At 34.7% G+C, this 17,500-nt stretch overlaps 1 protein-coding gene across 1 annotated transcript in view; it reads right to left on the minus strand.

The window, feature by feature from the left end:
* Window positions 1-17,500, minus strand: part of LOC115214450 (leucine-rich repeat-containing G-protein coupled receptor 5-like) — a 524,866-nt gene that overhangs the window by 330,298 nt on the left and 177,068 nt on the right. The gene's annotated exons all lie outside the window — the stretch shown is intronic.

Here is a 17,500-nt window from a genome sequence, read left to right on the forward strand (position 1 = left end):
GAGAACGGATTTTATATAACAGATATACAAATTTACGTATATATATATATACACATTTATATAATAAATACACATATATGTAAATATTTATATGTGCACACACACACAAACACACAAACACACATAAAGTTTCGTTGATGTAAACAGGAAAAATAGACCTAACAACATGAGTATATATATATGCATATGATGTACACATATACGCAGATATATATATATATATATATATATCAACAATCAAGGAACGGCCATAATAGGCCATTCACCCACTAGAAATAACAGCCAAAGCTTCAACCGCAAATAAAAATCAATTCCGTAAACCAGGAGAAAATTTAAAAAACATTTACCCTGTAATTTCTTATACGATGCACCGTAATTTAATCAGGTTAGTTTACCATTAAACAGCAGATGAAACGGTGCATCGTATAAGAAATTACAGGGTAAATGTTTTTTTAATTTTCTCCTGATTTGCGGAATTGATTTTTATTTGCGGTTGAAGCTTTGGCTGTTATTTCTAGTGGGTGAATGGCCTATTATGGCCGTTCCTTGATTGTTGATGTTGAACTTAAAAATGGTCTATGACTATTTAATTTTTTCCCACTAGGCCGCTGGTGGCAAAAGAATTCTACAAAATTTTTTTGCCACCCTATATTGATTAATTATATATATATATATAATATATATATATATATATATATATATATGTACATAAGTGTTTGTGTGTTTCTATATATATGTATATATTTACAAACATATAATCATCTACAGCCATTTTACGTTTGTGTATATATATATATATATATATATATATATATATATATATATACATATATATATAAGTGTTAGGTGTGGTGTACAGAAATTGAATAATGAGAAAAAAGGTCGTCAGAATTTTGTAATAAATATTTATTTCTCCATTATTATTACCGCTTTCGTTCGTTTTTAGAACTTGTCAAATAGAATTTTGCGAATTTACAAACAGCTTGTTCATTTATATAAAACATGGGCGGAGGCGAATGTGTTTAGAAGAAGAGAACATTGTTTTTGTCTTTTTTGTGTGAGATTCCATGACAATAGAGATAGATAGAAATATAGGTAGATAGATAAATAGATCGATAGATAGATATAGATAGACAGATAGATAGGTAGAGAGAGAGAAAGGGGATCCCCCTTCCTTTTCACCATTCATTTATTTCTTTAACCATTTACCATATTATATATATATATAGAACAAGTAGAAAGATAAATGTTTAATCAACGCGTAGATTCTGAACAGTACATATATAAGAATGAAATCCTTTATATATATATATATATATATATATATATACATATACTTTTCAGTATCTACGCGTTGATTAAAAATTTATCATTCTACTTGTTCTACAATACATTTCAGCCCTTGGAAAACAAACTTGTTTGTTTACATCGGACGTTATATATATATATATATATATATATAATATATATATATATATAACTAGCAGCATAGCCCAGCGTTGCCCGGTTATGTAAGAAACTTTGTCGATAAACAATGCCCTTTACCTTTTTACCCTTTTTTGTACTCATTGAACTGTTATTTTGTAAAATGAAGCCTAAAAGGCATTAAGGCATTCAAGGCACCGTTCCCTTGCATGCATGATGAAAATCTATGACAGTCAAACTGCATTTTCTGGTTTTGTTTAGCACATCCAACCCAGTTCTGCGGGATCAGTGTCACGACGGGAACGCCTAGGTTGGGAGTTTGACAGGCAGAGGTGATAAGGTTGCACATGCCGGCCCTTTTGACCCCCCCCCCCCCCGAAACCAAGTTGGGTTCGGACCACAGCTAAGCCCTACCTAATCCTAACTTAAGTCTAGCGAAAGGGGGCTCGGGAGCCTCTAGTAGGCAACGACTAATCCCGATCTAGTTCTTTCCCTCTAGGGAACGAAGGCACATGTGTAGGTTGCAACGTCTTCTCTTCACTCCAATACTTCTGTGTATACGACGTTCCTACCTGAAGCGGCAAAAATCGACTAAATCTCCTGAAATCCGCGAACTATTTAACAAAAGTCAGTTTTGTAGGGTTCGCATGGTCGGTCTCAAAGTGATATGGTTTTGTCGATTCTTAACTGCATTGACAAAAGGTCGTTAGTTTGACATTTAATGCAAACTTGATGTCCAACATCGGTGTAGGGAAAATCTATGTGAACTTTTAAAAATTATCGCAGAAAAATCGGTTTGCTATGTGTGCCACATATGATGTAATTAACCGATTTTTTCCAGTAATATCGTATCATATTGGAATCAAAAGGGCCATATAGCTCCTTGGAGCAGACATGATGCACGCTGTGAATTTCAAAAAAAATTCCTGCCAATTTGTTAAAGATATTGTCGAAAATATGTCATCTTGAATTTGAAAGCGATTTCCCAAAATGGCATGATTTTATCGATTTTTTTCTGATGGTAAGGTACTGCATGGAAAACTAACTTAGGGTAACAGTAAGCTTCACCATGAGTTTGGTGAAAATCGATTGCAAGTTGCGAAAACTACAACGGAAAATGTGTTGCATATGATAAGCTTAGATTCTAGAACCCATGTCGAATTTATCGATTTTTTTCAGAACTGGAAGAACTTTTCAAAATTTTCGCTTCGTTAGTTTTGAATTATGACATTGGGCTATGTGTGTGTCAAGTGTCATCAGAATCGGTTGAAAGCCGTGGTCAGGGTGAGGGTGCAACCTAACAAACACACAGACAGACAAACTGCCTTTTATATATATATAGAGATGAAAGTGGAAGCACTTCAGATGTCAATAACAAGGAAGTTAGACGGCATGAGAGGCATTGACTATCGAGGTCGACTAAAAGAACTCAGTCTCTACTCACTCCAACACCACCGGATATTATATATATATATATAACTTTGATGACTTTGATAGGTTTCGGTCAGTATAGGCCCAGTCCATGTCTAACTTAATAGCACCACCTGGTGTAGTTTTTTTAGTCATATATGGGGCACCATGGCCCACTATAGCAAAGAGTTACTATTGTTGGCGACATATCTGGGTGTAGGAGGTTGTTCAGGTATTACTGAAGAAATTTGTGCGATGAACTTTTGAATTTTATGGGATCCGTTTCTGTTTTGAAGTATTTTCGTATGGATTTAAAGACAGCTGGACCGGTTGAAGTAAAGTAATTGTGACGAAATGTTGCTATGTGTCTTGAGTTCGATTTTTGTAATGGGCGGATAGCACGCGGCCAAGTCTTGGATGGATTTTAAAATTGATGTCAACATAATTTGTGCAATATTGATGGAATATTTTCCACACCATACAAATGATATAGCGCTCCCGACAGTGTTGGAGAGAGTAGTGATTGAGTGTTTTTCGTTGATGCCCAATAGTCAATGCCTCTCATACCGTGTGTCTTTCTTGTTATTAACCACTGAAGTGCTTCTACTTTCATAATGAGTTACTTCGTATGGGGAGACCACAGTAGGCAACAGTATTCGAGGTGGGGCGTGCAAAAGTATGTTTGACATGTATACATACATATTGAAACACAACTAAAAATATGTCTGAAATCTAATTCAGTGATAAAGAGAGAAAAACGAGTCAAAAATATATTTGAATCCCGCGGCTAAAATAGAATTATTATAACATTGTGTATTGTTCTATTATAACAATAGCATATGTAAAGTAAAAATAATAAAAAAAACAAATACTAAAACTTTCTGCGGGAACATCTCTAAAGACAATAGAGTGGAAGAATCTTCATTAACAATAGAAATCAATCATCTAGATAAAGCATATGAAACAAAAGTATACAATACGATAAAAGGAAGGTACGAATAGAGAGAATGAAAAGAAACATACATCAGTATGAGGATTTCAGCCTAGCTGCTGAATAATTTATACAGACAATCAACAAGACAGCTTACATCTGAAATTTTCTCGGCATTGGTCGGCTTTCTGATTTATGATTAAAGTACTTAACCTGTATGTATGAAGAGACATTCTTGAGACATTCAATGAATGTCTCAGGTACTTAACCTCTATCTATAAAGAGATTTTCTTGAGACATTCAATGAATGTCTCACCACCAACATCGGAATTGTAATGATGTTGATACAAATATATGGGAACAATGTACTGGCATCTACTCTGATAGAATAGAAAGTAAATTAATTAAACCTAAAATTAAGTTAGATTTATAGAAAGAAGGAAGAAATGAGAAAGAAACCATTCATAAAAGCACTATGGATTTGGTTAAAGTGAGGCGGTATAACATGGCTGCGCAAAAATAAACGATTAAAACAAGTCTTATGAAAGATACAAATAAACCGAAGAACCATACTATTAAACGTTGGGTGTGTGGGTCAATGATATCGAGTCTAAGAGTTCTGAGAGATGAGACATAAAAGCATAAAATAAAATAACATTATAAAGGGAAAAGATAACCAGCAAGGTTATGTCGTTTGAAACTATTATTGTAAATGGAAGTTGTAAGGTTTTGTGAACTTTTTTAACACGTTGATCATACTAGAGGAAAAAGTAAATAAACGACTTTAGTCACTGGCATAATGAAAAGAAATAATAGATTTTAATAAACCCTGTCCAAACAAGGTTGACGCCAAATAAATAGAAATTATTAATAACTATATAAACGCGAGCAGAATATTGAGAAAAACACCAGGAAAAGTGAGTAAAAGAGTAGACGTTTCTTGCTGTTCTTGACGTTGTTATTGCTGTTGGTATTGTGTTATTATTGCAAATTTGCGACAAAACATCAGAAAAAGAAAGATAACACTAGTCAGAAAAATTAAATGTATTATACGCATTATGAATGCAAACCAACTTTTTTAGACTAATTTTTCATGCTGTTTATAAAATGTCACTCCATTTGATTGCAACACGTATCAGTTTTTTAGTAGATACATGCAAATATTTACATATTTGTATATATGAAATCATTAACGTAATAAATAAGAACATATTATTTTTTTGAAAGTAAATGAGTTTATTGAGTTAAAAATCATCACTAACATTCTACACAGAGTGAATATACAAAACAAAATGGGTCAAACAAAATAGACAAAGTTAGAAACTTGGATTTCCTGCGGAGTTCCTAATCTGGTTGATCGCTGTAAAGTGTCCAGCAGTAGTCAGCCAGCATACTGTCATTCCAGAAGCCTTCGTACCGTTTCTCCATAGCACTAATGTCCTCGTGAAATCTTTCACCATGTTCATCAAACACTGATCCAAGGTTATCTGCGACGAAATCCAGATGGGAGTCCAAGTGAACTTTCGGTGACATGCAACAACCCATTGCTGAGTAACATTTCAGAATGTTCTTGCTGCCATCCTTGTAGTCCATTCTAACAGATCTAATTGAAATCATTCCAGGCAAGCAGTTCCAGTTCATCCAGTGTTATCTTGAAGTTGACATCTTTGAGTATTTCTCTAATTTGGGGTCCAACAAAGATACCGTCTTTCAACGTCGCCTGTGATTTTGGGAAACTTTACTACAATACACGCAACCCTCTGGCATTTCTCTTCCCTAGCGTCTTTACAAGCTGTTTCATCAGTCTAAACTTTATGTGCAAAAAAGGCAATAGGACATTACATGGATGTACAAGAGGTGTATTCTTAACAGTAGACAGTCCTTGCAGGTATAACTTTCTTGTCTGCCAGTTTGATTCCGAATAATGTCTGTCAGTTGCCCGACTATCCTAAAGACACAAGCAATAACACTATTTTGTGAAACCTGACTGCATTCCCATTAACATTCCAATGACTGTTATATCACCACATATTTTCCTTGTGTATCTTTTAGAGGCAACGGCATGAAGTAAAAGTTCCATATTCTCATATAATTCATGAAGATGAACGGAGTATGCTATGGGAATGGAGGACTTCAAATTACCATTATGGAGAAGTACAGGTTTTAAACTTCATTTTGAAGAATCAATAAACAAACGCCACTCTGCAGGATCATGATTTTGTGATAAACATTCGAAAAGTCCATAGAAGTTCCTGCAAAAGCAAAGCGGGCCTTCAACAGAAAAACACGTTTGTAGAACCACATTTCTCTGCCGAAAATAAGTTATACGAACATCGTGCTCTAGCAGATATTTCTCCTTCGGTCTTGATGCCAACAGTTCTGCTTTATCGTTTGAGAAGGGTAGTTCTCTGACAAAGTCATTCAGTTGGGGAAATTTCTGAGGTTCAAAGTTATCATCATCATCAGCCCATCTAATGTTTCAATACCATCATTTGGTGGAACTGGAATTGGCAGACTTCCATTGTGAAACAAAGGTCTCATTGCGGATTTCAAATTGGGATACACAATTTTGCGTTTATTCTTCAAAGAAAATCCTGTGACATTTACTTTGCAAAAATAACAGTCATTAAAATGGTCTTTTGGCTCCCTCCATATCACTGGAATGGCAAAAGGCATGGAGTTCTTATTGAAGCAGCCACGTAAGCCATTTCAGCAAGTTGAGGCAGATAAAATGTGATGCTCAATAAGGGTGGAACACTTGCAGAAAACAGCACTACTAGGAATAGCTCGAATACTCCGGAAGGTGCTCGAAAAATAAGAGGGGTTGACTTAGTTCACTGGAAGTGAACAGCTTACACCGTAGTATATCTCTAGCGTTAGAAGCTGTGGAAAGGCAATAATAACAACAACAACAACAACAACAACAGCAAATATTCTGCTCAATATCCACAGATTTGCTTTTCAGTTGTCTGACCGTAACCAGTTGAGCATGTCCCTTAGTGGCTGACGATATGTGCATCTCTGATCACGAGCAGAAGTAGTGGGGGGACATCATAGCCGTGTGTTGCAAGGGATTCTTGGAGGTTTCCATAATTCACCTTTGGAAACATAGGTGGTTCGTTCAACATCCTTAAACAATCTTTATTCAGGGACCTTTTGAGCTGGATGGGTTACTTGACCAGAAGAAAATTCTAACTGGATCCCACCTGCAAGGTCATATGCTGTTTATCTTGATATGAAATCACCATGTCGCGCACATATGGTTGTGATGCATGTGCCTGGTGTACCCTTATCAGACAGGGAGTCATGATGGGTATACTAGGCTTCGTATATTTTACCCCAGTGTCACTTTGATGGTATGCACTACTCTGACACTCAATAATAATAATAATCCTTCTAGTATAGGCACAAGGCCAGAAATTTTGGGGAGGGGATAGTGAATTACATTGACGGCAGTACTCAACTAGTAATTGATTTATCGACCCTGACAGGATGAAAGGCAAAGTCGACCTCGGCGAAATCTGAACTCAGAACGTAGCGATAGGCGAAATACCGCTAAGCATTTTGCCCGGCAAGCTAACGGTTCTACCGGCTTGATGACATAATAATTATAATAATAACGGTTTCAATTTTTTCTAAAAGGGCAGCCATTTTGAGGGAGAGGTTTAGTTGATTACATAAACCTCCAGTGATAACTGGTACTTATTTTATCGACCCGAAAGGATGAAAGGCAAAGTTGGCCTCGGCGGAATTTGAAGTTAGAACGTAGTGACGGTGAAATACCATTAAGCATTTTACACGGCATGCTAACGATTCTGCCAGCATGCCGCCTAAATAATAATAATAATAATAATAATAATAATAATAATAATAATAATAATAATAATAATGATAATAATAATAATAATAATAATAATAATAATAATAATAATATAATAATAATAAAATGTGCCAAAGCAACCATGAAAAGAGGAAAACTAGTTAAGATTAGCTACATCATACTAGATAAAGCCAATGAAATAATAGAATTAGACGAAAGCCAGACATACAAATATTTAGGAATTAATAAACTAGATACGATACAACACACACAATGAAAGACAAAATAAAGAAAGAATACTATAGACGAGTTAGATCAATACTGAAAACAGAACTCAATGCTAAAAACAATATAATAGGTATTAACATTTTAGCCGTCCCAGTTATAAGTTACTGCTAAAATATCCTTAACTGGACACTAAATGAACTAACCAAAATAGACAGGAAAACAAGAAAAATAATGACAGGAGCTAGGATACACCACCCAAAATCTGACATAGAAAGGCTATATATACAACGTATAGAAGGTAGTAGAGGCCTTATACAGCTGGAAAACTATTATAAAATAACCACCATAGGACTGCAAAAGTACCTACTTCAGAAGGAAGGAAAACTAATACAAATAGCCACAAAACATGAGCAAAACACACAAAAAAAAACTGTTTTCAGTATTTAAGGAAACTGTCAAATACAACAAATAAGAAGTCATACTACCTAACACATATGAAGAAGAAGAAGAAACAACAAAAGCTATAAAGCAAATGAAATCCAAACTAAAACTAGAACAACAACGAACCATGATAAAACGATGGCAAGAAAAGCCCCTTCATGGCAAATACTGGGCTAAACTAAATCCAAAAGAAATAGACAGAGAAAAAGGTCAGCAATGATTGAGAAGCTCAGGACTCAAAGCAGAGACTGAAGGATTTTTAATTGCAATACAAGACCAAAGCCTCCCCACCAGAAATTACCAAAAACATATAATGAAAAAGAAACATAACAAGTAACTGCAGAATATGTGGAGAAGGACAAGAAACAATAAATCATATTATCTCTGGCTGCCCAGTACTGGCTAACAAGGAATATATTCACAGATACGACGGAGTTGGGACCTACATACACCGGAAGCTATGCCAACACTATGGAATAATAACAGAAAAAAGATGGTATAGGCACACGCCAGAAAAGGTCACAGAAAACGAGAAAGCAACCATACGCTGATAGAGAAATTAAGGCCAATAGGCCAGATATAGTTCTCAGAGATGATGAAGAAAAAAATGCTTTCTAATAGATGTATCAATACCAGCAGATGACAACGTTTCTCTAAAAGCTTTCAAAATACAAAGACCTGGAAAAAGAGGTAACTCGAATGTGGAATCTAAAAACAGAAACAATTCCTATCATAGTGGACGCATTAGGTATGATAAAAAAATATTCAGACAAATACATAACAAAAACACCAGGACTTACAAATATATATATAACATACAGAAAATTGCACTACTGGGCACTGCACACCTCCTACGCAATCATAAGAGCATCACAGCAAACCACGGCACATACCCAAGGCGCACAGAGCTGCGCTCGGTAGTGAAGTGAAATCACGTTATAAAAATAAGACTACTGAATATAATAATAATAATAATAATAATAATAATAATAATAATAATAATAATAATAATAATAATAATAATAATCATGGTTTCAAATTTTGCAGCCAGTTGCCGATTACAGTAAGAGGTTAGTAAACGGAAATGACCAGATGGGCTACGTAATATGCAAAAAAGGTGAGATGTTCACTATGAATGTTTATTAGTGGGACATGACTAACTGCAGGCATGTATTGAGATGACAAAATATATGAAATTGTTATGGGTTACAAAAACAGAAAATTACGGATTCTCTCGAGTATTTGAAGGATTTTGAGGAACAAATCGACCCCAGTGCTTTCTTAAAATCTGGTATCTTTTCTATCATCATTTATTGCCAAGCTGCTAAGCGACATGGATTGAAACATGCACATCTTTTGACAAACACAAAAGCAAGCACACACACACGCAAACGTGTAGATAGATAGATTTATGTATGTATGTATGTATGTATGTATGTATGTATGTATGTATGTATGTATCTATCTATCTATCTATCTATCTATCTATCTATTTCTCTCTCTCTCTCTCTCTCTCTCTCCCTCTCTCTCTCTCCTCTCTCTCTCTCTCTCTATATATATATATATATATATATATATATATATATGTCCTCCTTGTAAGAGCGGGTGTATTCGTGCCATGAAGTTTGCCCGATGGCGTTTATACTCCCATATTTATTAACGGTTATTTTTAATACTTTTCTCGCTGGATTCCGTGTTCCTTTCTCTTTTTGCATATGTGATTTTATTTTTGATCTACATAAACGAAGATATTACCTCCGTCTGTCTGCTTTTCTTTCTTCAAAACGAGAAGTTACTGCGAAGAACTATTATTTTAACGAGTTGTATTTATTTATCACCCGACGAGATACATCTGCACCGCCGGGTGCTCCTGAAACAGCTGTTGAGTGTCCCGCCCATGAGGAATCGATGCTAGATGTGTTGAAACAATTGATTAATAATAAATTCTCGTATATTCCTTCCGTCTTTCATTTGCCACATATATTCAATTTTCACCGACCAAATCCACTCACAGCTTTGATCGCTCCAAAGCGAGAGTAGAAAACACTTGTCCACGGTACTACGCAGTATGACTGAATCAGAACTATGTGGTTGGGAACGAAATTTCTTACAAGACAGCCATACGCTGTGTATTTGTTATGCAAAGGAAGATATAACTCTATTGTAACTATTTAAGTTGCTTTATATTTTTCTCTCCCACCGTCTCTATGTTTGTATATTTGCGTGCGTTTTTCCATATGCGAATGTGGAAAAATACGTCTTTGTGTCGTTCATGCTCATTTAACACATTTTTAATCTCTCCCTCTCTCGCCCTATCTCTTACCCCACCTCTCTCTCTCTCTCTCTGTATGTGAATAGGGGACGGGTTTATGTGTGTTGAATCTACTTAATATATGTAATATTTCTCTCTCCCTCTCTCTCTCTCTCCTCTCTCTCTCTCTCTACATTTTTATGCTTCTGCGAGCGCACATGGATGTGCATGCAGTGTACATGTGCATGTACGTCTTGTGCATGTACGTGCATATTTGCCAAAAGTGCCCCCAAAAAAATGTCACCAAAGAAAATCCTCATCAAAAGTAGTTTAGTAGTACCTAGACATCTATGCTGACTGACACCCTAACAGCTGCGCCCGGACCGCCAATCTCATTTTTATGCAAACCCTAAACAACGAAACGAAAGGTCGATTTTTGAGCAGGATTTGAACCCAGAGTACCTAGGTAAATAATCGAATATGTTTTTCCTACAGCTCTATTGCTTCTGCTATCTAATAATTATTTCTAACAATCAGTTATGGCCATAAATTTGTGGGCTTTTATCTTTTTATTTTCTTTTTATTTGGACAACAGCCATATAGGGAATCAATTACATCATATCCATCGACGCTGGAGAGATGAAAGTAAAGGTTAATCCCGGTGAGATTTGGACCCTGAACGAAGCGGGACGGAATTGGATACTTCGCATTTAGTTCGAAACTGGACTATTTAGGCTATTCATTTCTCCCATAACCATAATCCGTTGTTGTTGTTGTTAGTATTATTATTATTATTATAATTTTATTGCTGTTCCTAACAATAACAACAACATAAAAGATCTATAGCGTTGTACCAGTAATGGAAAGTACTTGAAAATATTTCCTCCCAACTGGATATTGAAAACAAGCAATAGAAGAATGCTTCCAATTATGGGCAAACGTGGTTCTCAAACATACTATGACAAAATAGGAAGAAGAAAAACATGTATAAAATCATATGGAAAAAGAAAAACGAATGAAGGCTTCAAAGAAAAGTGAGTTAATGAGGCTATTTTTAAATATTACTAACTTGCTTGCTCGCATAACACTTGCATGTGTGATGCATTACATTCCGATTTTTTTCGCGTTTGGATTTTGGTTTGAAGTTTCAAATTGATAAAATTAATGAAAACAAATAAACATTGATTGGAAATACTTAACGTCTGAGATTTAAATATACACTTCATAAAGAAGAAAAAATATTTTACGAAACATATTACGCACAAAGAAATACATCATTATGTGTCATCTACTCAGCATATTGTGTATCAAGTATATCCATTCGGATTCTTTTTCCCGCCATTCTTACACTTTTAGTATATCATAGTGTAGTACAGATCTTAATGTTATCAAACCCGGTCTTCCTTTAGAGCGTTTATCGTTTATCTTTTGTTTTAGTATTACTTTTAAAATACCCTGTGTTCTTAATGTCTAACCAAAATATTTTGGCTTCCTTTTTTAATAGCTGAGAGTACTTATCTTTTTGCATATGCTGGTAGCAGTTCACTAGTTTTAAACTTCTTGTAACTGTGTGGTGAGAAGCTCACCACATGGCTCCGAGTTCAGTCCCACTGCGTGGCACCTTGGGCAAGCGTCTTCTACTATAGAGCCTCGGGCCGAACAAAGCCTTGTGAATTGATTTGGTAAAAAGAAACGAAAAGAACCCAGTCGTATATATATATATATATATATATATATATATATATATATATATATATAATATATATATATATACGACTGGGTTCTTTTCGTTTATATATATATGTGTGTCTGTGTGCGTGTGTGTGTATGACTTTATATCTATGTTTGTCCCCTCACCATTGCTTGACAACCGATGTTGGTATATTTACATCTCCGTAACGTAGCGCATCGGCATAAGAAGCTGGTAAAATAAGTACTAGACTTACAAAGAATAAGTCTTGGGGTCGATTTTTATCGACTAAACCCTTTAAGGCGGTGCTCCAGGATGACTGCAGTAAAAATGATTGAAACAAATAAAAGAATATCCATATTGCAAAAGCTCTTATTTTGTAAGATAATGTTTTCATGAATGTCCATATCTCAGAGATATATTATAGTGTGGACTATATATAACATTCACACAGCCATTTTCGTTTTTATATGTTTATATGTGGTGTCAAAGCTTGCGACGTTTTTTCAAATGTTTTCTTTGTAATTGCTATTGTTCGTCTAATATCAGTTTCACTTTTATTATTTTCAGACTGCATAAAACCAATCCAGACCATGATCGAAATTTGTTCTATTGGTGTTATATTTACGGTTATATTGGCATCAGGACGTTTTACTATAATTTTCGTCGTTTTAGCATATACTTACATTCGATTTGGTTCTCTCTTTTCATTGACTACGTTGGCCAATTGCTGCAATTCGTTTGTGCTCAGTGTTAATAATGCGGTATCATTTATAAACTAGTTCTTGTTAAGACTGACTCGCCCAATTATAATTCCAGACATTTCTTCAACATCTCAGAATATTTAGGCGTATAATTTGAAGAGACACGAAGATAACACGCATACTTGTCTCTTTTCTTTATTTTAAACTCTGATGTTCTGTTCTTAAATGAAAATGTCCAGACGCCACCAAATCTAGACATAAAAAGTATATTTAACACGCATATCCTAATTAGTCTGGAAATTGAATGTAATGAGGCTGGTAATAACCCTATAAACGGTGCAGTACTAATGCCACAAAGTCTTATCCTAATGCATGAAAATGAACTTGGAAAAAAAAAGAACATAAACATAAAAACTCCAGATACGCTCCATGAGCAGGCAGAAGTATAAGCACCTATTTAAGAAGCCTTTCTAATTATAAGCAAAGTAAGCACAATTTATTAAACAAGGTATTCATAATAGTAAATCTATAAAAAAAGAAACAAAACAGCAACAATTTTCTTTCAAACACCGCAGATTTAAACATCAACATATAACTACTGCATAAATTTAATTCATATTACCTAATTTGTAGAACCGAGACACCATCTCTGAAATAGGCAGTTTTCCGATCAAAGTCGTTAACTGTTCTAACCTAGATAGGCACAAAAGTGACCTAAAGTTTTCAGGTTCAAACTCATGGTCTCGTGACATTAACATATACTACTGTCATACACTCAAATACACACGCACACAGACTCACACACACACGAATGCACACATATACGTGTCTATGTGTGTGTTGCGAATGCACATATATGCGTGGTGCACACGCGCATGTACGTTTAGTCACGAGGTTGTATTGGCAAAAATCTTTTATTGAAAAAACTTTTTCAGAGAAGACGACACGCACTTAAGAGAAAATGTATTGTGTATTGAGGCCAGGTCATTACATTCAGTTTCATTATTTTAATTACTGATAGAAATCATCAGAAGGTGATTAGTGATAAAAGCTATGACGTGGCAGGTTTATATATATATATATATATATATGTACATGTGTGTGTGTGTGTGCTAAATAAAAGTAGACAACAAAAGCAAGGCAATGTGAAATTTCTAGGACATTTATAAAAAGAAAAGTAGTCTCACAGCTGTTTCAGGGATATGGGGGATATTCCTTCATTAGAGACGATGAGAAAGTTAAATAGATGGAAATAGTAGAGTTCAATATGAGAAGTTATTTTTGGAAAGGGAGAGATATAGAAAATAAAAAGGGAAACAAGAGAATAAAAACAAAAAAGAAATGTCTTGAATGTTACAGTTTCAGCTCCATTATCCACCGAAAGTGTTGTGTAGAAAAGCTTCTTGTTCTTTCGTTTTCTCTTCCTCTGCCTTTTTTTCTTTCTTTCGTATTTCCTCCCCTATTCCTTTTGACCAATACCATTCTCCTCCCTCTAACTTACATATCTCTTCTCTTCTATCTATCTACATACATGTACCAGTACTTTCTCAAAATGTTATTCACATTACAAGAGCCATTGGATGAACAGCACGTGGAATTAATGTCTCCAAACTATCCATTTGTAATACTAAAATATGAACTCCTATCGGAATTTACATACCATGGACGAGAAGCTATTCTACCCATCCTACAAAACACTTTTCTTGGATAATGGAACTACAACTGTGACATCCAACATATATTTATATTTTTTCTCTTATTTCTCTTTATACGCCTATATCTATCCCCTTCAAAAAAAACCCTCTTATATTGAACTCTACTATGTCCCTCTATTTAACTCTTTCATATCGTCTCTGATAAAGGGATATCCCTCATATCCCCCAAAACAGCGGTAAGACTACCTTTCTCTTAATACATATCCTAGAAATTTCCCACTCTCTTGGCTTTATTGACTCATTTTATTTAACATATACATGCGACCCGCATTAGACTCCTAACTCTTACTATTATCGAACCGGTAGTCTTACTATGGTCCTTCCACCGTATCACTTACATAGCTTTACCTGCCATTTTGGGTCTTCTGGTTACCAAAACCTCACAGACACATATATAAATATATATGTATGTATTTATTTATATGTATATTTATTTATATATATACGTATATTTATATGTATATTTATTTATATATATACGTATGTGTGTGTGTGTGTGAGTATATATATATATATATATATATATATATATATTATATATATATATATATATATATATAGTCCAAAAATAAAGACAATACAAAGATGAGATGAAGTAACAACAATTGGGATTTGTTTAGTGAAATGGTCAAGGCATTTCAGCATGCTTTGACTGTCTAACTCAAACACCTTTGTCTCCCTCTCTTATTCTCTCTTCAGCTTTCTTTTCTATAGATGGACGTAGGTTCGAAACGTTAAAGACTCCTCCCATGTTTCCTGAGCATCAACCAAATACACCCTATTTGTTTTTTTTTTTTTGTCACCTCGTCTCTGTGTTCTTTATGTTCGGTCAATATCATACGCTCACGTGATCGCCCCAGGTTATCCTTCCTGGCTGAATCACCTCAGCCGCCGGACTCTCATGTATATTTGACCTAGTTCTTGAAATATTGCCACAACTCAAAGATTACCTTACCACTGCACGCCACACAAGATTGCCACTTGAACTTTATACCACTTAGACTACTATGTTTCTAGATCTTACTGTGCACTGTCATTATCTATGTATCTATCCATCTATCTATCTATCTATCTATCTATCTATCTATCTATCTATCTATCTATCTATCTATCTATCTATCTATCTATCTATCTATCTATCTATCTATCTATCTTTCCATTTACGATCCCTTTTGATCGAAAACCAAACCTCCTTCTTTTACTCCCAAAAGAAAAGCTCTACCTTGTAATTTTGTCCTGTCTGTGTGCAGCCCTGTGTGGCTAATAAAGAAACATCTATCTATCATCTATCTATCTATCTATCTATCTATCTATCTATCTATCTATCTATCTATCTATCTATCTATCTATCTATCTATCTATCTATCTATCTATCTATCTATCTATCTGCCTGTGTCTCAGTCTATAGATAGATACACGCATATATAAGAGAATGTACAGATGTTTTATTCCTAAAGTTATAAATCTGGAGCTAAAGAAGTGTTAAATTACAACAATTTATTGTTCTTCGGTAAACATGTTTCTTCCTTTCGTAACGTTTCAGTTTATGTTTGCGCAAGGCCCCTGCTTGACTATATAATTTAAATAAGAATAGGGACAACAACAGAGATAAATTGAATATCTAGCAGTCACAAAATATGAATGATACAGAAAGAGGGACCATGAAGTAGAAAAAGAAGAAAAAAACATTTTCAAAGATAAAACAAAAAAGGAACGAACACCTTGCAAGATCAGTAACAGCAATATAATATAAAATAACAATTTATAACATTATTAAAGAGATATCACATAAATAATAACTTGACAAACAAAATACTGTTATCTAAAAACATAATGGCAAATCGGTCACATTTTGTTTGCAGTAAACCATCTGATGATCAACAACGTGTCAATTTATATTTACGCAACGTCCAAGCTTGACTATTGAATTCAAAGAAGAAAAATATTTCAAGAGGAATATTGGAATGTATACGTAACCATTACCGTGTATATCTAGTCTTCAAATAGGTGTATATCTATTACAGGGAATTAAATAAAACTTACAAAAGCTTAAAGTAAATAAAAGCGCATGAATTACCTTCATTTGTTTTTTCTTTAAGGCACAACATTCAGAATTATTTTTACCTTATCTTCGGTATCTTCAGAATATTCTGAGTGCTGCGAACCGAAACAAAACGTGTGTATATGCAGAATTAAGGAATGGAGGGTAATCTACTGCCATGATTCTTCCATTCTACTCTGCGGTCCAGAGCTTAGTTTTGTAGTTATTTGAAAATAAATTTAATACTGAGCAAAACCGAAAATAGAAGCGGTAAAAAGAAATTTACATTTGTGTGCCCTGAGAACGAACGGAATAAGTACTTTCTATGCTTCTATCCAGTTTAAATGGTTGTTCAGCTGATTTACATCTCTTTGAAAACTATACACAGCTTTGACTATGATTGGTTTTAAATTTTGGCACAAGGACAGTAATTTTAGGGGAGAGGTAAACCGGTTACATCGGCCCCAGTGCTCAGCTGGTGCTTATTTTATTGACCACGAAAGGATGAAAGGTAAAATCGACCTCGGTGGAATTTGAACTCAGAATTTAAAGACGAACGAAATGCTGCTAAGCATTTTGCCCGACGTTGTAACGATTCTGCCAAGCTCGCCACCTTACAGTTTTGGTTATGATATTGACAAAAGCTATGCGTAGATGAAAAGTTATTTCTTCAATTGAAATTATTCTTGAATTCAAAGGCCTAATAATGCAGATATTGTACAGAACTGTTCTGAAGAGACTCGAGAGGGAGTAACGTATGTATATAGAGGAAAAAGAATAACTTACTTAAAGAGAATTTATCGCTTAATTTTATGTTAATATATTATGGAATATATTCAACGAT

This window comes from Octopus sinensis, linkage group LG7 (assembly GCF_006345805.1).
Source record: "Octopus sinensis linkage group LG7, ASM634580v1, whole genome shotgun sequence".
Taxonomy (NCBI): Eukaryota; Metazoa; Mollusca; class Cephalopoda; order Octopoda; family Octopodidae; genus Octopus; species Octopus sinensis.